The sequence below is a fragment of the Muscardinus avellanarius genome (genome assembly GCF_963383645.1).
Source record: "Muscardinus avellanarius genome assembly, chromosome: 6".
Taxonomy (NCBI): domain Eukaryota; kingdom Metazoa; phylum Chordata; class Mammalia; order Rodentia; family Gliridae; genus Muscardinus; species Muscardinus avellanarius.
The window spans coordinates 40,531,455-40,555,555 of NC_137791.1; positions in this window are offsets into that span (position 1 = coordinate 40,531,455).

A 24,101-nucleotide genomic window follows, 5' to 3' on the forward strand; every position below is an offset into this window, starting at 1 on the left:
TATGTTTTTAAGTAAATACTCTTATAAAATTAAGAATTGTGTAAGTCTTCATATGAAGTGATACAGAGAAATCTAGTTTTATCTTAGTAAATATTTTTTAATACTTTACCCTATAACATGTTCATACTTTACCCTAAAACATATTCATGACCCAAGGGTTTTTGCTTTGTTTTTTGGTTTTGGAGATTGAACCCAGGGACATTCTACCTCCAAGATGCATATCCAATCTTTTTATTTTTTATTTTTGGAATAGGGTCTCCCTAAGTTGTTGAGAGTCTCACTAACTGGCTGGGGCTGGCCTCAAACCTGAAATCCTTCTGTCTTAGACTGCCAAGTACTGGTATTACAGGCGTGAGCTACTATGCCCAGCCAAATCAAAGGTTTGTTTTTGTTTTTTAATAAGAAAACGAGTTTTCTATTTTTCAGATCTGGAGCACAACATATGTAATGGTATTTCTGCTATAGGCCTTGAGTGGTGAAGACTGATAGAGAAACGTAGTCCCTATGAGAGTAATTGTAATTATTTCCCATAGTTGGAAAATGGGGTCCACAGAGTTACTAAAGAGAGAGCATGAAGTGCTTAGAAACTTTGCAGTTGACAGAGATCACAGGACCCCTGATCAAGGGAAAGAGCTAGCTTAGTCATAGACGTAAAGACAATAATAGTAGTGATTATTTATTGAACCTTAAATACAGCTCAACTCTGTGTTTCTCATGCAATACTCTATCAATAACCCTAGAAGGCATGTATTACCTTCATAATTTTGTAATTGAAGACAGCGGACTTTAGAGAATTTAAGTAACTTCTCAGTGCCACACACATCGTAGCAGAGCTGAGACTCAGATAAAAGTTTGTTGGCTCCATGGAACCAGCAGAGGTAGAGGACTGTGCAGGTACAATGAGAAAGGGCACAGGAGTGGGCAAAAGATATATTGTTGCATGCTGAGTGACTGATGATGGTGATGATGAATAGCAGTTGAGGGTGTTGGATCTGTCTCAAGGGTTGATGACAGGAAATAAGGCTTTCTAATGTCCGAGATCTTTCTTTGGTGCCCTTGGATTTGCTGATGCATCACGTACAGGAGTAGAGTACAGAGGGTCCTCCAGCCGCAGTGGGAAGCTGCGCTCACAGGACTGCAGGGCACGGCCTGCATGGGGATAGGTTGAACGGCTTTCAAGATGCTTTGTTTTCAGAGATTTTCATTTATACACAAACACGACACACACAGATATGTATATACATATATACATATATATAATCACACAAGTAAAATATGAGCCTTATTTATTATACAAGTTTAAACAAAGATTTACATATATTTAAACATGAATCTTTCTTATTTGCCCTAACAATAAATCTTTTTCCAAAGAGTAACCATTTTTTATATTTTATGTATATTTAAAAATGAACGTTTTTAGGTATATTTAAATTGTATGTACATTTAAAAACTAATTTTCATATAAATAGCACATTTATACACTCTTGTTCTTTTTAGCATTATGATTTCACATTTAAATAATACAGATGGATTTTTCATTTGGTAGCTGCCTACCATTGTCAACATCCTCACCTGAGTGGTACCTTCATTACAATAATAACCCACAGTGCATAACTTATATTAGGGCTCACTCTTGGTGTTGTACATTTTATGGGCATAAACAGGTAGTACTGTAATATATCTACTCTTACTATTGATTTTCACTTCTCTAAAATTCCTTTGTACCCAGTCTACTGATCTTTTGCCCTACCTTCCACCCAAATCACCACTGACCTTTTTACTGTCTCCACTGTTTTGCCTTTTCCAGAATGTCACGTAATGTCACAGCAATTACACAATAATTTTTTATGTTAGTGTCTTTCGCTTGGTGGTACGCATTTGAGGCTCCTTCACGTTTCTGCATGGCCTGAGAGCTCATACCTTTTTTTTTTTTTTTTTGGCGGTACTGGGGATGGAAGCCAGGGACATTCTACCTCCGAGTGAGTGACATACCGGGCCTATTTTTTATTCTTTATTTTGAAACAGGGTCTCACTAAGTTGCAGAGGACCTCACTAAGTAGTTGAGGCTGGCTGCAAACTGCGATCCTCCTGTATCAGCCTCCCAAATGCTGGGATTACAAGCGTGCGCCACCATGCCTGTTTTGAGCTCACACCTTTTTAGCACTGAATAATATTTCACTGTGTCCTTGTCTACCATAGTTTATCCATTCACCTATTGAAGGGTATCTAGGTTGTTTCCAAGTATTGGCAGTTACAAATAAAAGTCTTATCTATGTGCAAATTTCTGTATGAACATAAATTTTTCATCATTTTGCATAGATCTTAAGGAGTGGGATTGTAATGTAAGATTATGTTTAATTTTGAAAGAAACCACCAAATTGTTTTCCAAAGTGGCTCCCAATTTGAATTCTCACCAGCAGTGAATGAAAGTTTTCTTTGCTGTACAATCGAACCAACTTTTGGCACTATTCATTTTCTGGATTTGGGCCATTCTAATGGCTATGCATTGTTATCTAGATATTGTTTTAATTTGCATTTCCCTGCTCACATGTGATATAGAGCATCCTTTCAAATGCTTTTTAGCCACATAAATATTTTCTTTGGTGATGTGTCAAAGTCTTTGGCTCACCTTTAATTGCATTATTTATTTCCATATTGTTGAGTTTTGAGGATTATCTTCAAATCTTAGATAAAAGTCCTATGTCTGTGTGTCTTTTTTGGAAGAGAAACCAGGGGTTGAACCTCAGGGGTGTTCTGTTCTAAGCCACTACCAGCCTTGTTTTTATATTTTTTAAATTTTAAAAAGGATCTTGCTAAGTTGATGAAGGTCTAGCTAAATTGCTAAGGCTGTCCTTGAACTTGAAATCATACTGTCTCAGCCTCCAAAGCACTGGAATTATAGGTGTGTATCACCATGCTTGGATTAGATGTGTCTTTTTTATTTTTTATTTTTATTTTTTGGTGGTACTCGGGGTGGAACCCAGTGGCTTTCTACTTCCGGGCTATGCTCCCAGACCTATTTTATACTTTATTTGGAAACAGGGTCTCACTAAGTTGCTGAGAGCCTCACTAAGTAGCTGAGGCTGGCTTTGAACCTGTGCGATTCTCCTGTCTCAGTCTCCTAAGCATGGGGATTACAAGCGTGCACTACCACGCCCGGCTTAGATGTGTCTTTTGAAAATATTTTCTTCCAGTCTGTGTCTTGTTCTTTTATCCTAATGAGATTGATTTTCATAGTCATAAGTTTTTAAATTTTAAAGAAGCTTTGATTATTAATTATTTCTTTCATGGAGTATAAATTTGGTGTTGTCTTCTAAAATGTCATTGCCATATCTGAGGTCATTTATCTTATCTTTTAGGAGTTTGTTGTTTTTCATTTTACATTTAGGTCTATTAATCATTTCGCATTATTTTTAAAGGGCATAGTAAGCCGGGCATGGTGGCGCACACTTGTAATCCCAGCTTTCAGGAGGTTGAGACTGGAGGATCGCTGTTCGTAGACAGCCTCAGCTACTTAGTGAGGCCCTCTGCAATTCAGCGAGACCCGGTTTCAAAGTAAAGAATAAAAAATAGGACAGGGGCTGTAGCTCGGAGGTCGAATGCCCCTGGGTTGCATCCCCAGACCAGCAAAAAAAAAAAAGGGGGTGGCATAGTATCTGTGTCTAAATTCTTTTTTTTTGTTTTTCCCACATGAGTGTACAGTTATTCTAACACCATTTATTGTAAAGACTATTTTTGCTCATTTGTAAAAAAAAATCAGTTGACTATATACATTTGGTTCTATTTCTGAGCTTTCTATTCTGTTTTATTGGCTTTCCTATTTTCTCGCCAATATCATGCTGTTTTGAGTATAGCTTTATATTAGTTGTTGAGTAGTGTTGTTCTTCCAATTTTGTTCTTCTTTAGAATTATTTTGGCATTCTATATAAACTTCAGGATTAGTTAGTGATACCCAAAAAACAATTCATTAGAATTGCATTGAGTCCTAAAATTCTTGGAACTTTTTAAAACTTATATTGATGCATTATCATCTCACATCATAATGTAGTTTATAATGGTAGTGACATAAATGCACACAACACTTAGTGGGCTTTCCCCTGGCTCCCTCCCCACTCCCCTCCTTTTTCATATAGGGTATTGGGATTGACATTGGTTTCTCACTTATGTACATAATGTCCATGAAAGTGATTCCTTCACTGATCCTGCCCCTCTCTCTCATTCCCCTACACCACCAATCTGGCTCCACTGAAGTTTCTCTTCCATTATCTGAAGTCCCTTTGGTGCCCTGATTACTCCCCAGTTTTCACATATAAAAGAAATCATATGCCTTACTCACTTTTTGTGATTGGCTAATCTACCTAACATGTTCCCCAGATTCATCCATTTTTCCATAAATGACATTTTTTTTTGTTCTTTATTGATGAGTAGACTTTCATTGGGTGTATACCTCATCTGCTGATGGATACCTAGGTTGGTTAATTTGGCTATGTATGTAACTATGATTTTCTGATTTCAGTCTCTTTTGAAGGATACCCAGAAGTGGTATAGCTGGATCCTATGCTGGATCCATTCCCAATTTTCTGAGAAATCTCTACATTGATCTCCTTAGTGGATGCACTAATTTGCAATCCCACCAACAGTGTAGAAGAGTTCCTATATCCCCACATTCTGAAGAGCATTTATTGTTTGACTTCTTGATGACTGCCATTCTGATTGGGGTTAGATGGATTCTCATTGTAGTTTTGATTTGCAGTTCCTTGATTGCTAGTGAAATTGAACATTTTTTATGCATTTATTAGGCATTTGTATTTCTTCTTTTGCAAATTTCCCATTTCTTGATTGGATTATTATTTTTTAAATTTTGAGTCATGCAAGAGGCTTCATAATTTTGCCTTCAAATTATATTACAGAGCTATAATAATAAAAACAGTATGGTATTGACACAAAAAAAGCACATGGAACTGAACAGAAGTACAGAAACACATTTACACACTGAAGCCAAATGATTTTTAACCAAGGTGCCAAACATACACAATGAGAAAAGAGAGCCTTATCAGTAAATGGCACTAGAAAAGCTGGTTATCCATTTGTAGAAAAAATGGAATTAAATCATTACCTCTCACCTCACACAAGTGTCAACTGGAGAAGGATCAAAGACCTGGAAATTAGACCGGAGATTTTGAAGTTACTAGAGGAGGGCATAGGTCCAATACTCCAACATATAGGCACAGGTAAAAAATTTCTTATTAAAAACCCCAGAGCTCAGGAAATTAATATAAAAGTTAATAAATGGAATGGCATTAAAATAAAAATTCTACTGGGCACAGCAGATATTATAAAAATCAGAACCATTTAAGTCATGTGGTTTGGCAAGATTTATGAGTATCGTTTTTGGACCTAGAAGTCAGTGTGTGTGTGTGTGTGTGTGTGTGTGTGTGTGTGTGTGTGTGTTACTGGAGATAGAATCTAGTAGTGTTCTACTGCTCAGCTATACTATCAGCTCTTTTTCAAAAAAAAATTTTTTTTAATTTTGAAAGAAGGAGGTCTTACTACATTGCAGAGATTAGCCTCAAACCTATGATCCTCCTGTGCTACCAAGAAGCACAAGTGTGTTAATCACTTTTTCTTTCTTTTCTTTTCTTTTCTCTTTTTTTTTGTTTTTACTGTGGCAAATGCCTGAGAAAATCTACTTAAAGGAGGAAAGATTTGGTTTCATCCCAGGGTCTTTTGGCTGTATTCATTTTGGAGTTGGGATGAGATAGGATGCTATGGTCGAACCATGAAGAGCAAGGCAGCTCAGCTCCTGAGACTGGGAAGACATCATGGTCAAACTACGGAGAACCATGGACAAAGAATACTTTTAAAGAGTTAGGGGGAACTTTATTAACTTCAGATAAAAAATTTTGTGACTTAACAGTTGACTTCTTAACGGAAATACTGAAAGAAGAAAACCATATTGCAAAAGTTAAAAAAATAGTAGCCTAGAAGTTACACTCAGAGAAAAAATTCTTCAGAAATGGAGTATATCTCACACACACACACACACACACACACACACACACACACACACACTTACTTTAAAGAATTTGGCAGAATCTGATCTGCTTTGAAATAATTACTAAAGAGAATTTCTAAGGAAGAAGGAAATAATACTAGATAAGATATGAGACATATAAAAATGTAGTGAAAAAACAATTATTGACTAAAAATCATGTTTTAAAAATGAAAAATTTTGTAGAATATTAATAGAATTAAAATACAAAAATAAATTAAAAGGAAGGGATAAAAGGAGTTAAGGCCCTTAAAGATTTTAGCATTTCTTAGGATATACTATTCATTTACCTGAGACTATAATAGGAATGTGTGTTGTAATATTTTAAGGAATAATTAAAAGATTATTTTAAGCAATAATTAAAAAAGCATATCTAACAGGTTAAAAAGCCAGGAAATGGGACAGTGCTTTGAAAAAGTTTAGTTAGTGTATAATAATGTAAAGAAAGGGTAAAAAGCAAATATAAAACAAGTAGGTAAAATAGTGATAAGATGGAAGATATAACTCTATTATATCAGTACTTAAAAAATTTATTTATAAATTTTCATGTGTGTATGAAAGAGGGAACGGAACCCAGCAGCATTCTACCTCTAAATGACATCCCCATCCCTATCATATCTGTTATTTTGAAATGAGGTCTCATTAAGCTACTGCATGTACCTAGAACCTGTGATCCTCCTGTCTTAGCCTCCCAAATACTAGGATTGCAGGCATATACTATTGTGCCTGGAATTATGTCAGTATTTAATGTGAATGAAATAAATGTGCCCAGAAAAAAATCCAAGATTACAGACTTAGGGTAAAACCAAGCTATATGATGCTTATATGAGGCACATTTCAAAAATTTAGGGCAATGATTGAAAGTAAAAGAGTTAAAATAGCTATAGCATATATACCCTAACCAAAACTAAATAATGCCAGAGAAATTATATTTGTTAAGCAGTCAAACTTGGAGATAAAAAGGGACATTTTAAATGATAGTCAAGACATGAGGGCGATATCGTAAATCTTACACAGGAAGACTGAGGTTCATCAACAGAAATATTATCATCGAGTATCTGTATAGATGTGAACATACCAGTGTCAATGTCACTACTCTGTATTTAGAAGGGGGGCATTGCTTATATATATATGAATAGCATATGTAAATATATTCACATAATTTGCTACTTCTTTGATGTCTAATTATGATTTCAAATGTCTATCTATCATCTTACCTTCCTAACCAGATTGTCATTTGAAACAGGGAAACATTTACTATAGTGCAATATTTCACATATAGCATTACTCTGAATTCATTAAATAAACCAGAATTCTGAAATATGTTTGATTTTCATTGCCTCTGTAACATATCATTGCACATTTATTGTTTTTATTTTGATTTTTTCTTTTACTGGTGCATTGTATTCATACATCTTAATGAGATAAAAGACTTGTGGAGACATATATGCACACATCACCCAATTTGCCCTTACTCAATCGCCACCTCATTCCCTCCCCATCCCTCCTACCCATACTTGGCTTAGTGATTGACTTTGATATGTTTGTTTAACAATACATATTTCTTTCTCCATTTTTATACAATTTAGATGTCATGGTAGATTGGATCTCCTGCCTAGAAGAATCTGCTTCCAAGCTCATGTAGGTTGTTGGCCAGATTCAGTTCCTTTAGGTTATAGGACTGAGGTCCATGTTTCCTTGTTGGCTGTCAGCTGGGCTAATATCTGCTCCTAGAAATTGCCCACATTCCTCCACATGTTTTCTGTAGGCCCCTTTGACAACCGTGTGCTGATTCTTGCCATAGCTCAAATCTCTATGCCCTCTTCTGTATCATCTCTCTGACTGTAGTCAAAGAAATTTCTCTGCCTTTAATGGCCCATGTGATTGTATTGGGCCCACCAGGCCAAACCAGCATAATCTTCCTATTTTAATGATTGTGATTTCAGTTACATTTTTTAAAGTGTTTTTGGAAAATGCAAGATAGTATAATCATAGTTTCCAGAAATGAGGGCATAATATCTTTTGGGGTCTGTTCTGCTTACCACATGAGGCGAGTGACTTAATGGCTATATGTAAAAATATTCCATTAAAAATGTTAAAGTCTGTAACTGTAACCCAGGTATAGTTAAAAGAAACAAAACAGACAGCACAGTGAATTTTATGAGTAGTCAAAAATAGTCATCTATACAGGCAAAATTGAGTGATAAGGGTAAAAAATAAAAATACTTTTGAGAGCCTTTAATATATTGAATAGAAAAAAAGCCTTCATATACTAATAAGATAAGCACAGATTATACCTGAGTATTTCAGATTACATTGCCTAGTGTAGCTTCACATGCTACTATTGGCAGTTTCTGAGTGATGATGGCCTCTCTCTTTGAGAGTACCGACAACACCCCCATCCCACTCCCACAATGGACTTGTCATGCAATCATTATTTTATACCTTAAGTCAGGTAATCAAAAACATACATACCAAATTTGGTGAAAATCTGCCCAGCCATTTTGAAGTGTAGTAGCTAGCTGATGGGAAACTTTATTTATATAGATTAGGAGATAAAGCTTTGTATGCCACTATCATGCTTGGGAAGCTTTGAAATCACTAAAACAAACACAAGGTCATTTTTATCAATAGCCACAATTATGCTTTATGATTTTCATGGTAGGTGCTATAGTTTTACTTATGGCTATGAACAAGGGATAAGACATACATTAAGATATTGAATATATCTGTTTAATGAGGCTTAATTATTTGCTATGAAACCTTATAATATATTTAATAAAATTAATGAGATTCTGATTGCTTGAGCCTGCCACTGTCTTTGGATGGAAACTCTCTTTGATAAGAAGCAAAGCAAGATTGCCAGTTTTCTTATGAGAATTATAGGGCTTGAGGATTAGTCAACTGAGAATTGGTGAGGTCCTTCTCTAATTAATGTCTTCCCACTGATGTTTGCCCTAATCTCCCCTTTTATTACATTTATTACAATGCTTCAGTGGGGATGTCTGTGTGCAGGGAAGTCTATTAAATAAGGTTACTGTTCAGTTGGTGAAATAGCAATAAAGATCCTAATTCTGTATTTGCTACTTTGTTAATTCCTTTTAATTGGAAGAATCATCCTGAGGCAGGCATACATTTGAAATGGAAAAAGCAATTGGCCTGGACCTGGGGAATCCACTTGGAACCTTAGGATCAGATCTCTTTAGTTCTCAGTTTCCCAAACCATAAAACACAGAGTATTTGGACAAAAATACACTATCTTCCAAACTAAACAATTTGATGATTTAAAGAAGAAACCGTATAGAAATGTATTAGGAGGAACATTTTTGGAATTTTATTTACTTCCTACGTGTACTTTTGCAATTGTTTCAACTTGTTTTCCTGCTTCCATTATTTTTTGTGCAGTAATTGTTCTGTCTTCTACTAGAAGATTTAGATTCATAAAATGTCACCTCAAACTGGTTGTAGTGGCACATGTCTCTAATCCCAGTACCTGGGAGGCTGAGACTAGAGGATCACAGGTTTGCCTTAGTGAGGCCCTCTTTTGTGAGATCCTGTTTCAAAAGAAAAAAACTAAAACAGGGTTGAGGGTGTAGCTCAGAAGTAGAATGCCCCTGGCTTCAATCTCTAGCTCCACACACACAAAGTAAGTAAATAAAATAAAAATACGATTTCAGTTTCTGCTCAAAATCTTCCACATTTACTCTGACTTCCAATGCTTTCAAATTGTCATCTTATCTTTTTCTTTTTTTAGCTTTTCCACCCTTTTATTATCTACAAAATCTTTCTCCCAATCTTCCATTTGAGGCAGTTTGCCTGCTCTAATTGAGTATGTGTCTTCTCTCCTCCTGGTCTTTCCTCCCATACTCAGGCTGTCCTATCAGCCTGATCCCCTTCCCAGTGCCAACCCTTTGCCCTCCTAACCTACCTGTAGGAATTCTAACATTCTTCAAGGCTAACTCAAGAGCTGTTTCCTTACCCCGTCTTCTATAATTGCTCTAACTCTAAGCAATCTATCCCCTCTTCATTATTTACTGATATTTACAATTGAATAGCAAACATTTCACACATATTTTTTTAATGCTCATGTTTTCCAGACACTGTCTTTGGTCTTAGGGATAGAACTAAGAGGAAAAACAAACATGACCTCAGTCCTAGTGAACCTTACTGTCTCACAGATGAGACAGATGCTAATCAGATTATACAAATTAGGATATGTATATGAGAGAGAAAAAACTTCACTCTTGAACCTGAAAAAAAGTTTGTATAATTCCTTGACAATTTTAATTTATTTATATGTAAATATTTTTAGAAGAAATGTTTGGGCTTACAAATTAAAAATGGTATCTAAGATTGTTTTAGATAATTGGGCATTTCCCTCTACTTCCTATTCTTTTCAAAATTATGTAGGAAAGAAGTTAGGTTAGGTCAAGCACACGAATAAAAATCCTGCAGTTCACCGGGCATGGTGGCGCAGGCTTGTAATCCCCGCGCTTGGGAGACGGAGATAGGAGGATCCTGTAGGTTTGAAGCCAGCCATGCTGGCTTAAGAGACCCTGTTTCCAAATAAAAATATAAAATAGGTCTGGGAGTGTAGTCCAGAGGTAGAAGGGCTTCCAGGAACCCCAGTACCACTAAAAAAAAAAAAAAAAAAAAAAAAAAAAAAGAAATCCTGCAGTTCATCTGGGATCCAAGAGGAGATTTTGGGGGTCACTTTTTATAGAAGTTACCTTACCTTCATTGTTTTATGTGTAATTTGTGTTCTAAGTCTTGAGTTTTAAATACACTTATTTTTATTGTCATATTTTGAGTCAGCTACCCATCCTTGCCTTATAAGGAGGTCATCATCTTCCTAAAGTGTACTGAGCACCTTTCAGGTCCCATGTGTGTGTAACTTGTTATGGCGGCTACCAAGTGGCATAAGGTATTTCAGTAAGACTTTGTTGAATTCAAACTGGATTCTCACAGTGTGGTAGGCTCTGAGTGTGAATGAAACACAATTATATCTCTCAAGAGTTGCAGTCTTGAGGAGACAAACTAAAATTTGATATATTATTTTTTTTAATTTAAACATGTATCTTTTGTTGAATAAATAAAAGTTTCTATATACTCCAACAACAGTGTTTTTTAAAAGGAGAATTAAAGGCCATAAAATATGTGAAGATAAACAGAAATCCTAAGGAAAGGTGGGCAGAAAAAATTTGATTCATCCTATTGTCAAGTTTCTAGTTTCTAGTTTGTTATTATTGTAGAGGGAATGGAAATATGGTGACATAGTTTGAGCTACAATGAATATTTTCAACTTAATCTTTTTTTCTTTTATAATCCACTGATCATTGTAATCACAGCCCTTAGAGTATCACAACAGGTCCTGTTACTGAAGAGGCAACATATTGTCATGCTTAAAATTTCAATTCAAGGTTCAGACAGGTCTGTGCTAGTATCAAAACTGAGGCTTCATTGCTTATTGTCAGTATTATCATTACAAACATCCATTTAAATCTCAACATACTTATCTATAAGATAGAAGTAAAACAGATTTTCAGTAAATGCTAAAAAATAAGAATTCTTTGTTTTCTTTTCTACCAAAGTTTAACTCAAAAATGAAGAATTTTTTAATTGCTTTTTTATATTACTTTCAGTCCAATACAAAAGTTCAGATGCTTTGATTTTGATCAGGTAGGGACTGTTACATTTGGGCTAGGAATAGGGTTTACTAATTGGTTTAAAGACACGAAAGTAAAGGCACTTGTCTGCAGCTTACTGAGTTTATACACACAAGATCACGTTGCACCCCAAACTGCTTTTTACTGTCGAAAGGAGAATGGATTTTTAAACTGTGGGTTTCTTCATGATAGGAGTATTGGTTGTTTCTTTGTTTTTGTTTATAAAATCACCATATGATGTTTTAAAAAATGAAGACCTGTAGAACATATTTTTACCTGCAACAAAGCATAAAAGCATCAAAGTTCCAGAATTTAGAGGCAGTTGTAGAATTCTGAGGGGGGAAAAAAGCCATTACATTTGGAATTATAGAAAAACAGACTTAAGAAGCTCATCAGGGAAAAGAAAAAAGAGAGATAGAAAAAATAGACAAAATACCTTATTATTTTATTATTTTTCCTTTGTAATACATACTGAGGGCAAAATCTCACAAACGAATACTTTGAAAAATATAGAAATTACAATATAAATTGTACTGTCAATATGTTAATAAAATCTGAACAGTTAAATATGTGTAAATCTCCTTGTTGAGATAAAACTACACAAATTATAGAAATAAAATGAACTTTGAATAGGTGCTAGTTTGGTAAGTTTCAATTTATTCCATTTAGGTTTTTTTTTTCTGCTTACTGAAGGCATAATATAAAAGCATTAAAATAAATGTATAATGAAAACAAAAATAAATATTCTACCAATAGTTCTTAACTCTCAGCAATTTTCGCCCACTTGTTGGAAATAATATTAAAAATGTCATCTCATAGTTTTAGGTTTTATTTTATTCCTCTCTTAAGCTTGTGAATGATAAATGACTGTGGGGAAATTTCAGATGGAGAAAATTGTCAAAAGAAGAGATAGATACATAGAGAAAGGGAGAAGAGGGAGAAGGAGAGGGAAATAAAATAAAAAGAAATAGAAAATGAATAAATCAGTAATCAGTTAGAAGATAATGTCAGAATAATACATTTGCCATCTTGAAAAATTTATACACCTCTGCTTCTTATATAGTTCAGAATGGATAGCATGAGCCTAGGTTTTTAACTTGTGGGACATTTGAAAGTACTTATTTAGGGAAATTTTAAGGTGACCTAGAAAAATATGAAAACTAAAAAATATTTAATGGTATTATACCCTGAAGTACCTGCAGAGTTTTATTTCTATGGAGTCTTTCGATGCATGTTAAAATTTTCATTGACATAAAATAATGGTTTTGTAATTACTAAAGTGCCAGTGAAAATTGGAGCAATATTGATTTGTCTTGACCATTCGCAGCTCAGACATATTTAAGCTAAGTGTGAATAATTTCCACTGAATGAATTATGTGGCTTGATTTATAAAAAATAATAAATCCAAGAAATATTTAGGATATAGAGAAGTTTTTCATGGGTAATTTACCTTTTTTTCCATCGTAGTCTTTATAGGAAATGGGAAGCTAGAGTTCCTCGTGAAGCTCCCAGGTTTCAAGGTAAGGGGAGTAAGTTTTATAAACATAGCCATGCAGCAATTTGTTTTGTAATTGTATCCTCCACTTCCTGTTTCTAGGATGGCCAAACTTAGGAAGAGCATGTTATTTAATATTTGAGAACTGAAATCACATCATTGCAACTAGGCAACTGTCAAAAAATAAGTGTCAGATTTATTAGCAGCTATTTTCACAAAGATTCCACTTCATCGTGTTGGTGCATCCTCTGTAATTTATTTGATTAATAATATTTGATTTAAGGCCAATGATGACTTCTCACATCTCTGACAGAACTAATGAACTGTGAAAGAAGCTCCGTTCAGATGGTCACCAATAACCACTGCTTAGTTAATCCTTTAAATAAACTGGAGCTCACAATGTGTCCCTTTGAAGTCATAAATAATGTATATTTTTCTTTTGACTTTTAATAAGCCAGTAGGGTTCATCTCACAGTCTCCAAACACATATATTTTATTATGGGCCTCTGCAGTTTACTTTAATTAGTGTGTCTGAGTGCTTTGGGAGACTTAGCCCTACTGAAAACAAACAGAGTCTTACCATCTATAAAACATTAGCTCCCTTTGGTTGATCCTGACACAGCGGGGGAGGCTCAGTGAGAAACACATGGTGTAAGTAAACACTCATAATTGCATTAGCATTCTCTGGTGGGTTGGTAATTCAAGCTCTGTTCCATGATATTGTAAGAGCAGTTAGAACAGGTTTACCAGTCTTGTGGTCTGCTGGGGATTTCACTGAATTCCATGTGAACAAAACTTCAAGTGACAAATCTACTGGAAATAGAATTCGAGAGAAAGAGGAGCTTGCTGTTAAGTGGAAGCTTAGCATAGGTGGTATAATTTCGCTTTATTTCCTATATAACTGTGGGAGTTTTCAGTTTTGCCTTCCATTTCTTTTCCCATGTCATTTAATATCCAATTGGTTTCAGTATGTTCTTTGGATATGTCCACTCTATCGATTAAGATTATCTACTATATCAAATAGCTTATTGATTGATTAAAATTTTCAGTTTTCAAATGTTTATTTTGATCGTATTATACTCAAACACATGTGTCGTGTCAAGGAATTAGCCATTGCTGATTGTTGATGAACTTACTGTGTTATTTAAACAAAGATAATCAGTAGTTAAAACTCTAGGCTTCTAAATGGTAATTTGTATGTTTAAGTCCAATTCACATCATGTCTTTGGTGCTTCTGAATTTAACAGTCTATCAGTTGCTTAGCATAATTCCTGACCAATTTGTGTGGGAGAATAACAGGCATACAAAAAATCTCCCTAGCTGAAGGGATCTGACTGACTTGGGTAAAAAATTGAACTGCATCAGTAAACACAAATATTTGTCTATTTGATCGACTTGACTAGTAGTAAATTGCTCAATAAGCCCATCTTTATATATTTTTTCATGTTCTTGTGGCTTTTGCTGCTTTGGAATTGACTTCCTTCTTGGGTTTTTGTTTTGTTTTGTTTAGGCTAATTTTGTCATTCATATGGGTCAAAACTAGATTTATCTTCATAGCATCTCTCTTAGGCACTTTAGAGCAAAAGAAGCCTCATAAAATTTTTAATTTAGTGCCACATATACATAGTCTACACTAGCATGTTCATTAAAAACATAATGTAGGAACTATAATTTTACATTCCCTAGTAGAAATAAAAAAGTAAAAAGAAACAGGTGACATAAATTTTACTAATATATATTAACTTAGTATATCGAAAATGTTGACTTCAACATGCAATCGATGTAACAAGTTATTAAAGATGTATTTTATAATTGTTCTGAGTTCTTTAAATCCACTGTGTATTTACATTTAAAATACATTTTAATTTGGATGAGCCATGTTTGAAGTGCTCGACCACATGTGGCCAGTAGTTACTGTTTTGGAAGTAAGATTATACCTTTTCATGAAGATGAAATAATTAGATGGCTTTTATACCTATAGTGAAATTTTTAAGTGGTCCACAAACTTCATATCTCCTATCTTATACACACTTCCTTAAGCATTACTCTTTCCATGACTGAAATCTCTGGTCTGACTTGTCAATTGTAATTTTCCTGTCTTATTCTACCCTCTCTCCTTAGATGTCCATGCCACTTCACCGTTCATTCTCAGTGTTTATAATTTGAAAATGACTCGGGTCTAGAACGCACGTCTGAGAATATAACATTGACATCTGTGATGGCAACTTGGGATGCTATTAGTATGAAATTTATTTACTTAGCAAGCAATGAAAAAGAGTTATGCGAAAAAGATTTTCTTTAAATATAAAAAGAGGCTAATTATGTTTTCCAGATAATGGCACACTGTTTCTTCATTGTTTTCATTAGTAAAATCCACAATTCTGGGGCACATCTTGCCTGCTATGGAAACACTGTGGAAGGAGAACGGTGCTTCGGAACTGGAAGTATAGCTAAGTAAATGATAGCAGAGTATTGCAAACTATTTTCCTCTCCAATTCTTATATTTTAGAAGTTAATTCACTTTCTATTTAGGGTACATTTAAAAAATTTGTTCCACATACTACTGACTGTATAGTTTTTTTATAGTTCTTATTACTTAAGAAAAATTTCTTTGGAGTGTCATTTTACATTTATGGGGAAATATCTAAGATTGAGTCTTACTGTTAGTGAAGGAGGCAAACGAAAGAAAAACTGAAACATTTCTGCTCCATTACTAGCTGTCTATATGAAGATATTCCCTTCTGGCTGTAACTATTCAACCCTAACCCATTCTGTATGAGTTCAGTTTACAGAATACAAATATATGGATATTTTCAAGAATTTATATTGTTAATGTAAAAAATCATGCGATATTTATGTCTTTGTGGTGATTGATTTAAAAATGTCAGAAAATTTATTTTAATGTTAAAATTATAGGGCAGCTCAAACTATTATATCATTTAATTCACAAAACCTATATTTAATCAAAATATATCTTTTCATTTTTGAGTTTTTTTGTTGACCACCTTTCTCTGTGATTTTAATTGATGTCAATTTTTAAAAATCTGAGTTTTAAAAATTATTTTATTTTAATTTACTTATACAATGGAAATTTAAATGCATATTTAAAAATTTCTTATGAAACTGAAATATCATGTGATATGGTATGTATTTTACATAAATTATATAGAACATACAAATGTAAATAAAATAAAAATGACAAGTCATTCATAAAGTGAAAATATAGTTATACTTTTCATCACGGATAAGCTTAAATCATATGTATATTTCATGTCAGTGATGTATTTGAAATTTTTAAACAAAATAAAAAATGGTATACAATACTTATATATTTACTATGTCATTACCAATACTTCATTAACAGTTTCTCTAATTTTATATTGACTCCTTAAAATTTCTTTTGAATTGCCATATGGAAAAGTATATTAATTTCTTAGAATTAAAAACTTGGTAATATAAATGACACAATAGAACAATGCAATTTTTCCTTAAAAACCCATCTATTAATGCCAGTTATATTATGAGGTTATTTAAACTGAAAAATTTTTACTTTATAAGGTATGTTAGCATATATTACAATTTTAAATCGCAAAACCATAACCTTAATTTTGAAAAGATATTTTTCAAATGGAGACCTAACTTGTAGAATAACCTATATTTTTTTCTACATCTTATGTAGACTTCTTGTTCATGTACTATGGTTATTTAAACCTCATGAAGGAAATCATTCATCAATGATCTGTCAATGATCTGTCAAAATTTCCCAGATATGCGCTTGATAACTAAATGAACAATGTTAAATCATTCTTTGAATCATCTCTGTAAGTGTTCCCAGTGATCTTTAGGAGTAGAAACCAGATTTGCTTTGAAATTGCTCAACGTTGGCCTCCTGCCAAAGCCAAGCTGTCTGATAAGCTTCCCCTCCCCCTGGCTTAAGGAAGGTGCCTGACAGACTAGAATGGTTGGTGAGGAATCAAAAACATGCTTTAATCCAGTGTTCATTTTCCAATCACAAAAGGTGCTATAGAATGAATGCCATTTGCAAAAGAAAAAGGCAAGCGCAATTAAAAGCCAAGTTTCTAATCCCCTCTGCCTGGCTTTAGAATCAGAGCCAAGAGAAACAGTGTTTTAACAGGTACATATGCCCTCCGGGGAAGCATGCCCGACCACCTAGCTGCTGAGATGAAAAGATAATAAAATCCAGTTATCCCAGTGCCCAACAAATTGTGCCCGGCTGCTGTGGCTGACAAAAACGATTTTGTGACAGTGGGTAGATAAGCATTGCAGCCAATCAAATGCCACCTTTGCAGCCTGCAGTTTCTGTTTTAGCAGTCAAGACATTTATCATCAGTATGAGAGAAAATCTCAGAGCCCTGCCTGACGCTTGTGTGGAGAGCCATGTCCACATGATTGAAGGGCAGGCTAAGCTGCTAACCACTAATGAGACTAATTGACACCAAATTGAAAGGAATGGCTGGGCTGTTGCCGAAGCACTGCCTAATGGCAGTGTTGTTCTCAGCTGCTCCAGTGAAAAATGATTATTAATTGCACCCTGTGGAAGGAGATATGGCTGCGTTATGTTAATATTGGGGAAGTAGAGGATTAAACCTCTTATTAATCTGACTGTAAACTTGTCCCACCCTGCTGGCACTTCTGTCATCAGGAATAGCTGACACCGGTCGGGTAAAGTGATTTAAACTCTACTGTTGCTACATGGGGATTTTGCAGAATGGTTGAATTGCAAGGCAATGCATTTTCTGATAGCACCAGTACTGCTAAAATAAATCTAAAGCTGAAGACAAAAACAATGAGAAAAAATCAATAGTGGGTAATTAAATAAGTGTAGGCTATTAAAGAACATGAATTTTTTGTTTTGTATAATTTTTTGAACACAACGGAACAGTACAATTTTATTTTCTATTCAAACTATTTATTATTCAGTTGATAGATATGACCATTGTTCAGTACTGTATGCACTGAAGGAAGAAAGGAATTCTAAAAGTACGACGCTAACAGGTTAGTTAGTAAAAGACCAAGCAGTGAGAAAGTGAATTGACTTTAGCTGGATTTGTCTTCTTATATTGGAAGACTGCTTTCTGGAACCAATCAGGAAAACAAAACAAAGTTTGGAATACAACTTCTCTCCCTATAGCTTCCCCATTTCCTCTAAATTGTTGAATTCCTTTACATAAGAAGAATGAGATCTTTCCTGTGTCAGTTGGTAGTTGTAGGATTGGAAGTACTTCCACAGGTTTTTTTTTGGGGGGGTTGTCAAGCAGTCATAGGAGTAGCAGAGCAGTTAGTATTATGTTGTAAACTGTTAGTTCTAAAGGGAGTTATTGGATGTAAAAAAGGATTAGTAATAAAAACAGATCGAATCAAGACTTTTAACATTTATTTGAGAAGGCTCATCAGACAAGATAAAATTTGATCTTGCTATGAAAACTATAACTACAAAGTTCGTTAAGATTTCGTTTGAAAGTAGAGGGAAAAATAGTATATTTTCTGGTCCTCAAAAAGCAGAGTTGAGTAAAACTCTCTCAAATGTATTCAATTTTCAAGCTAGCGAAGAAATTGTGTTCTAAATAAGCATTTTTAATTAGATATCAACATGCATTTAGATTCCAGAATACTGATTTTGATTTTACACTATTCATTCACTCATCTATTCGATTAATTCAGTAAATATTTCTTCAACATGTATGCAGATAACATGTAAATTTCTTAACTAAAGGTCAAGTTAGCTATCAGAGACTTTTATAATACAGCTTCAGTCAGTATGTTTTCAAAGAAAATAGTGGAAAATAATCATTGTAATGAGCGTGCAAAATAAAAGGATGCAACTTAGGATAAATTTGTGTGTTTTTAATGAAATTAGTGAATTGGAACCACCTCAAAAATCTTTATTTTTCCATATCCACTCAACAGATCTACATTTATAAAAACACATAATATCACGAGGAGCCAGGTTGCTGCCTGGCTTCCCAGCTGGAGCAAGGTTCCTTGTGGAGGTTATCTATGCCAATGGCAATATGTGATTAAAGAACTACTGAAAAGAAAAAAGAAACACGCGGAGTAAGTATTAGGAGAGCAAAGAGTTAACAAATACTATCTGTTATACACAATTCTGAGCCCATTGCTTTCCTTAATTACCATTTATCATTTGTTCATGTGTCCTGTCATACAGACAGAAAATTCCCAGTAAATCTGGTTCTGAAAGTTTAGAGAAACAGTGACAACAGATACAATCATACTTCTGCATAATTTTAGAAATACAGAATTTCCCCTTAAAAGTTTAGCAAGTTAATTCTTCTATTGCTAAATTGAGATATATTTTCATAACATCCTTTTTCATCCATGGCTTTCATATTACTTATATAGTAAAATATCTGAGGACACATTATGGAGGTGCAACTGTGGTATGGATACTTTCCTTCCAGGAGCTGTCCATGAAAGATGAAGAGGAGAGATGACTATTCACTTGATTATTCAGTCGCCATGATTCTGTCCCCTGTCTGTGCTAGGTACTTTGCTGTGCTCTTGCCATGTGGAGCCATTTGCATGATTCCAGGGTGCAGAGGTGGAAAGGAGGCTCTCTAAGCATCATGGCTTTGCATGGTGAAGATGTTCCATGGGGAGTAATTATAGTTACTTAGCCTTCCTTTTGACGCTAGTGCTGCTGCTAACACACATCTCCTGCTTTGGGTTTAAAGAACAACCATGGAAGTTGTCTTTTCCTTTCCTTTCTTCCATATTTTTTCAGAGAGAGGACTTGGGTTTTTAATCTTATGAATTCAGGACAAGTAAATGAAGCTCAGAGGCTTAGCTTTTTCTAGTATTATGGGAAGGTACTAAATTCTCCTAATGATCATGAACTACTGGGGGTGAAAAGACTGGATGTTTCTGAGTTTCAGTTATGATTTCAAGATCTCTGTGAAAGCATATGCTAGTGGCAGCTTGCAGAGGCTCTCAGGAGCCTGTTCTAAAATCAGTGACCTCCTGTTGATATCTTCAAATTGGGTATTTACTCCAAAAGAATTGGCGAGTGCTGCAAGTCGGGGCTAGGCTTTTCCCTGCCCTGGAGAATTGGCCTTTAACCTTTTGCTAGCATACCACTAGCTGTGAGATTTAGTATCTCAATGAATCATCCAGATACATCCAACTACACTGGGATCAGTTTCAGCAATTAGCACTTGGCTGTTGAGAGAGTGTAAATCCAGTCTAAACCACTGAGAGTCACTGGGAAACCAGTTGCTGTATCAGTGAGACATAGACAAGTAATATGGTGATTATTAATTTGCGTCATGGTCCAGTTGTTGGTATAGATGCAAGCAAAACCACAGACAGTTTGGAACTTGTAACATTAAACAGTGCATTTCATTGTACATACTAGCGTCAGCATTCAAGGAACTCTGTGTGTGTGTGTGTGTGTGTGTGTGTGCGTGCGTGGTATTGGAGATTGAACCTCGGGGTATTCTACCACTGAATTACATCCGCAGTCCTATTTAATTTTTAAAAATTCGACGCAGGCTCTTTATAACTTGCTAAGGGTTTTGTTAAGTTGCCAAGGCTGGCCTCAAACCTCCTGTATCAGTCTCCCAACTGCTGGAATTATAGGTGTGAGTCACTATGCCTGGCTAAAAGGTATTCTTAAGAATTTATAGGAGAAACATTTTTAAAACAAGAAGCAAAAGAAAAATTCATCAGCTATATGCTGGGATGAATAATGTGTGAAAGCTGCAAATGCAAACATTTCTAGCATTGTTTTGGGAACTTAACCACATCGAGTCTTTACTGGCTGGGATATTAATATGCTTTGTCTTTGATTGTTTTAGATTGTCTCATTTAGTAGTTTCTATATTTTTAACATAGTTATTCTTTTCCTGAAAAGTTCTATTAAACTCATTTCCACAAAAATTACCTAGAAGAATATAGAAGTTTGCCTGATTTCCGTATGCCTTGGTTTGGAGCTAATAAACACTTTTTTATTTTGGACCAAAAATAATTTAGTCTCTCTAGTGTTGTGCTTGTCTTATAGTTTTTTGGGTAAGATTAAAAGTACTTGTAAGTTAGGTAAACGTATTCTTTATTATATGTACACTATGTGATACATATTTAGTATAAGCGTAAAAAATAAAAGATAGATGAACATCCTAGAAATGGGACAGGAGAACGTCTTTATTTTCTGATGTATGCATATGTTCTCTGAATTTGCTATAATAAATATATTAATTTAAAAATACTTGCCTCATTTTTGCAATGCTTTTCTCATTTCCCAAATGCAGAGATGGAATGAAAGAAATAAGGAAGAGAAGTAAGTACATACTTATTTGCTTTTATCTTTTAAAATAAATGCACACAGCCGGGCGTGGTGGCGCACGCTTGTAATCCCCGCGCTTGGAGGCTGAGACAGGAGGATCGCGCAGGTTCGAAGCCAGCCTCAGCTACTTAGTGAGGCTCTCAGCAACTTAGTGAGACCCTGTTTCCAAATAAAATATAAAATAGGTCTGGGAGTATAGCCCGGAGGTAGAAAGCCTCTGGGTTCCATCCCCAGTACCACCAAAAAAAAAAAAAAAAAAAAAAAAAAAATGCACACAAGATTTCTTGTGATTTTAAAAAAGTCAAGTAATTATCTATTTTCTGTTGCTATTTCTATAACAAAATAATCATCATATCTATTTCCCAACCAGGGCTTTGCTGAAGGTGTTTGTTTATTGCTTTGCTAGCATTTTGACATCTACGTGGAAATTTTTATTAGTCCAGTTTTAAACTGAAAGTTATTATTCTGTTGAGGATTTCTTGCCTTGAAATTTTAATGGCACAGGCAATATATCTAACTGGAATAGTTCACCTGGTTATACTTTGGTCTCTCATCTGGTTTGTAAAGCACAGAAAAATGCGGTGGCAATGCTTTGTTTTTTTTTATAATTCTGGTGGATTACGAGAATATATTCCTCTTGTAATATCTTAATAATTTACCGTTACAGTTGAAAATTATCTGGTGGCTTATGGGAATATTTTCCTATTTATAATATCCTAATAATTCACCTCTACAGTTGAACATTGAGAACACATTCAATAATGGAAGGCTCCAAAACTTACTACTCTTTATGCACCTTTTAAGGAGATGAAAGTGGCATTCTGAAGTCTCTGGCGGTGGGCAAAACAGCATGAGGTGTGCCGTTACCACATCACCTCAGCTCTTTTCACTCAAGAGCTATTTCAGATCTCTTTGTGCTATGTTTGGCAATACACTTAAAAGATTACTGCTTAAGCTACTAATAATCTGGCTTCAAGCAATTTTCTGTCTGTCCATCCAGCTGCCCATTCTTTCTTTGGCTTTTCAAAAACCCAAAAAATGAACAGCATGAAACACGGCAACAACAAAAAAAGGGAAGAAAGCATAATCTTCTTTAGCACTTTCCCCCAGCGCTCAGCCTTCTCTGAAAACCAAAAGGCTGCTGTGTCCTGAGGTCCATTTCGACACCCATTTCCAGGCCTGGGGGAGGGACAGAAGGGGGAGGAGATGGGGAAACCTGGAATGGAGCAATTGTGGCATTTCCATGACTGCTTTTGTGCTGTAATCTGCCTCTTTCAGTATTTTAATTTAGATTAGGGAAGACAAATCTCTCTAGAGTTTTGAAGTTTGCCTTTTGGTGGCTTAACCTGATGGAATGTTGCGCTCATGAGTTCAGATAAAGACAAAACTAATTTGACTTGCTGTAAGGATAGAGGCAATTTACAAATAAACAGCTTGTTGGTTTTGACTTTCTCATTGGTGCAGTTCATATTTTATCTATCTCCGTTTCTAGGGATGCAGACACATCTATTTATATACATAGTTTACATCTATTGAAAAAGAAATACATTCATAAGATTATAAAAGAGAAAGTGTGAACAAAAGATTATTAGCTCTATCTTATCTGAGTTTTGTTGCTTGCATTGATAGTCATAAAATGATGTACTTTTCCTATTGATACTAATGTTAACAGTTACTGAATATATCAGTACTTAAAACTTTCTGATGTATGTCATAAGATTCTTATATTGATATTTAATGAAGTTTTCTCATTTATATTTAGATAGCAGTTTTTTGTCATTGTTCTTAGGTGACTGTGTACTATATTATATATACACATATATATTACATAATGCTAGATGTATATGTATGGGTGTATATATGTATATTTGTATTCTTACTAATCTTAAACATGTTGCGGTAGGTTTTTTTTTTTTTTTTTTTGTGGTACTGGGGTTCCTGGAAGCTCTTCTATCTCCGGACTACACTCCCAGACCTATTTTTACATTTTTATTTGGAAACAGGGTCTCCTAAACCAGTGCGCGAGGCTGGCTTCGAACCTGCGCGATCCTCCTGTCTCTGCCTCCCAAGCGCGGGGATTACAAGCGTGCGCCACCACGCCCGGCGCGGTAGGTTCTTTATATTAATCAATTTGTCTCCTTTTCCCAATGTCTTAAATACAGGAGAGACGTTTTCTGATTTAACTTTTTGTCTCCACTGAGTTGTGTGTCTTTGGGTAAGTCAGGTTTCCTCTGCAGTAAACTGAAACCACAGTCCATCCATTTGCTAAGGTTCTGTCTTCTTAGATTTCCTTTGATCTGCCAAAAAAAAAAAGCATTCAAAAAATTGTTGGTCTTTTTTTTTTTTTTTTTGAAGTACATGAAGGAAATATTTTTCACCACCAAAAGATGCGGTGTCTAAAGTTGAGAGGACATTCCCAACACAAAAGATGGCACAGGGTAGTTCTTGTGCTTGGCCACTTCCCTTTTCACTTTCCTGTGCTCCCATCAGGTGCTCCATCCCTCCCAAGATTGCTACCTCTGTGGGGAAGCTGCCCCCTCAGGTGAGCCCGTGAGCCTGAGAGGTTTC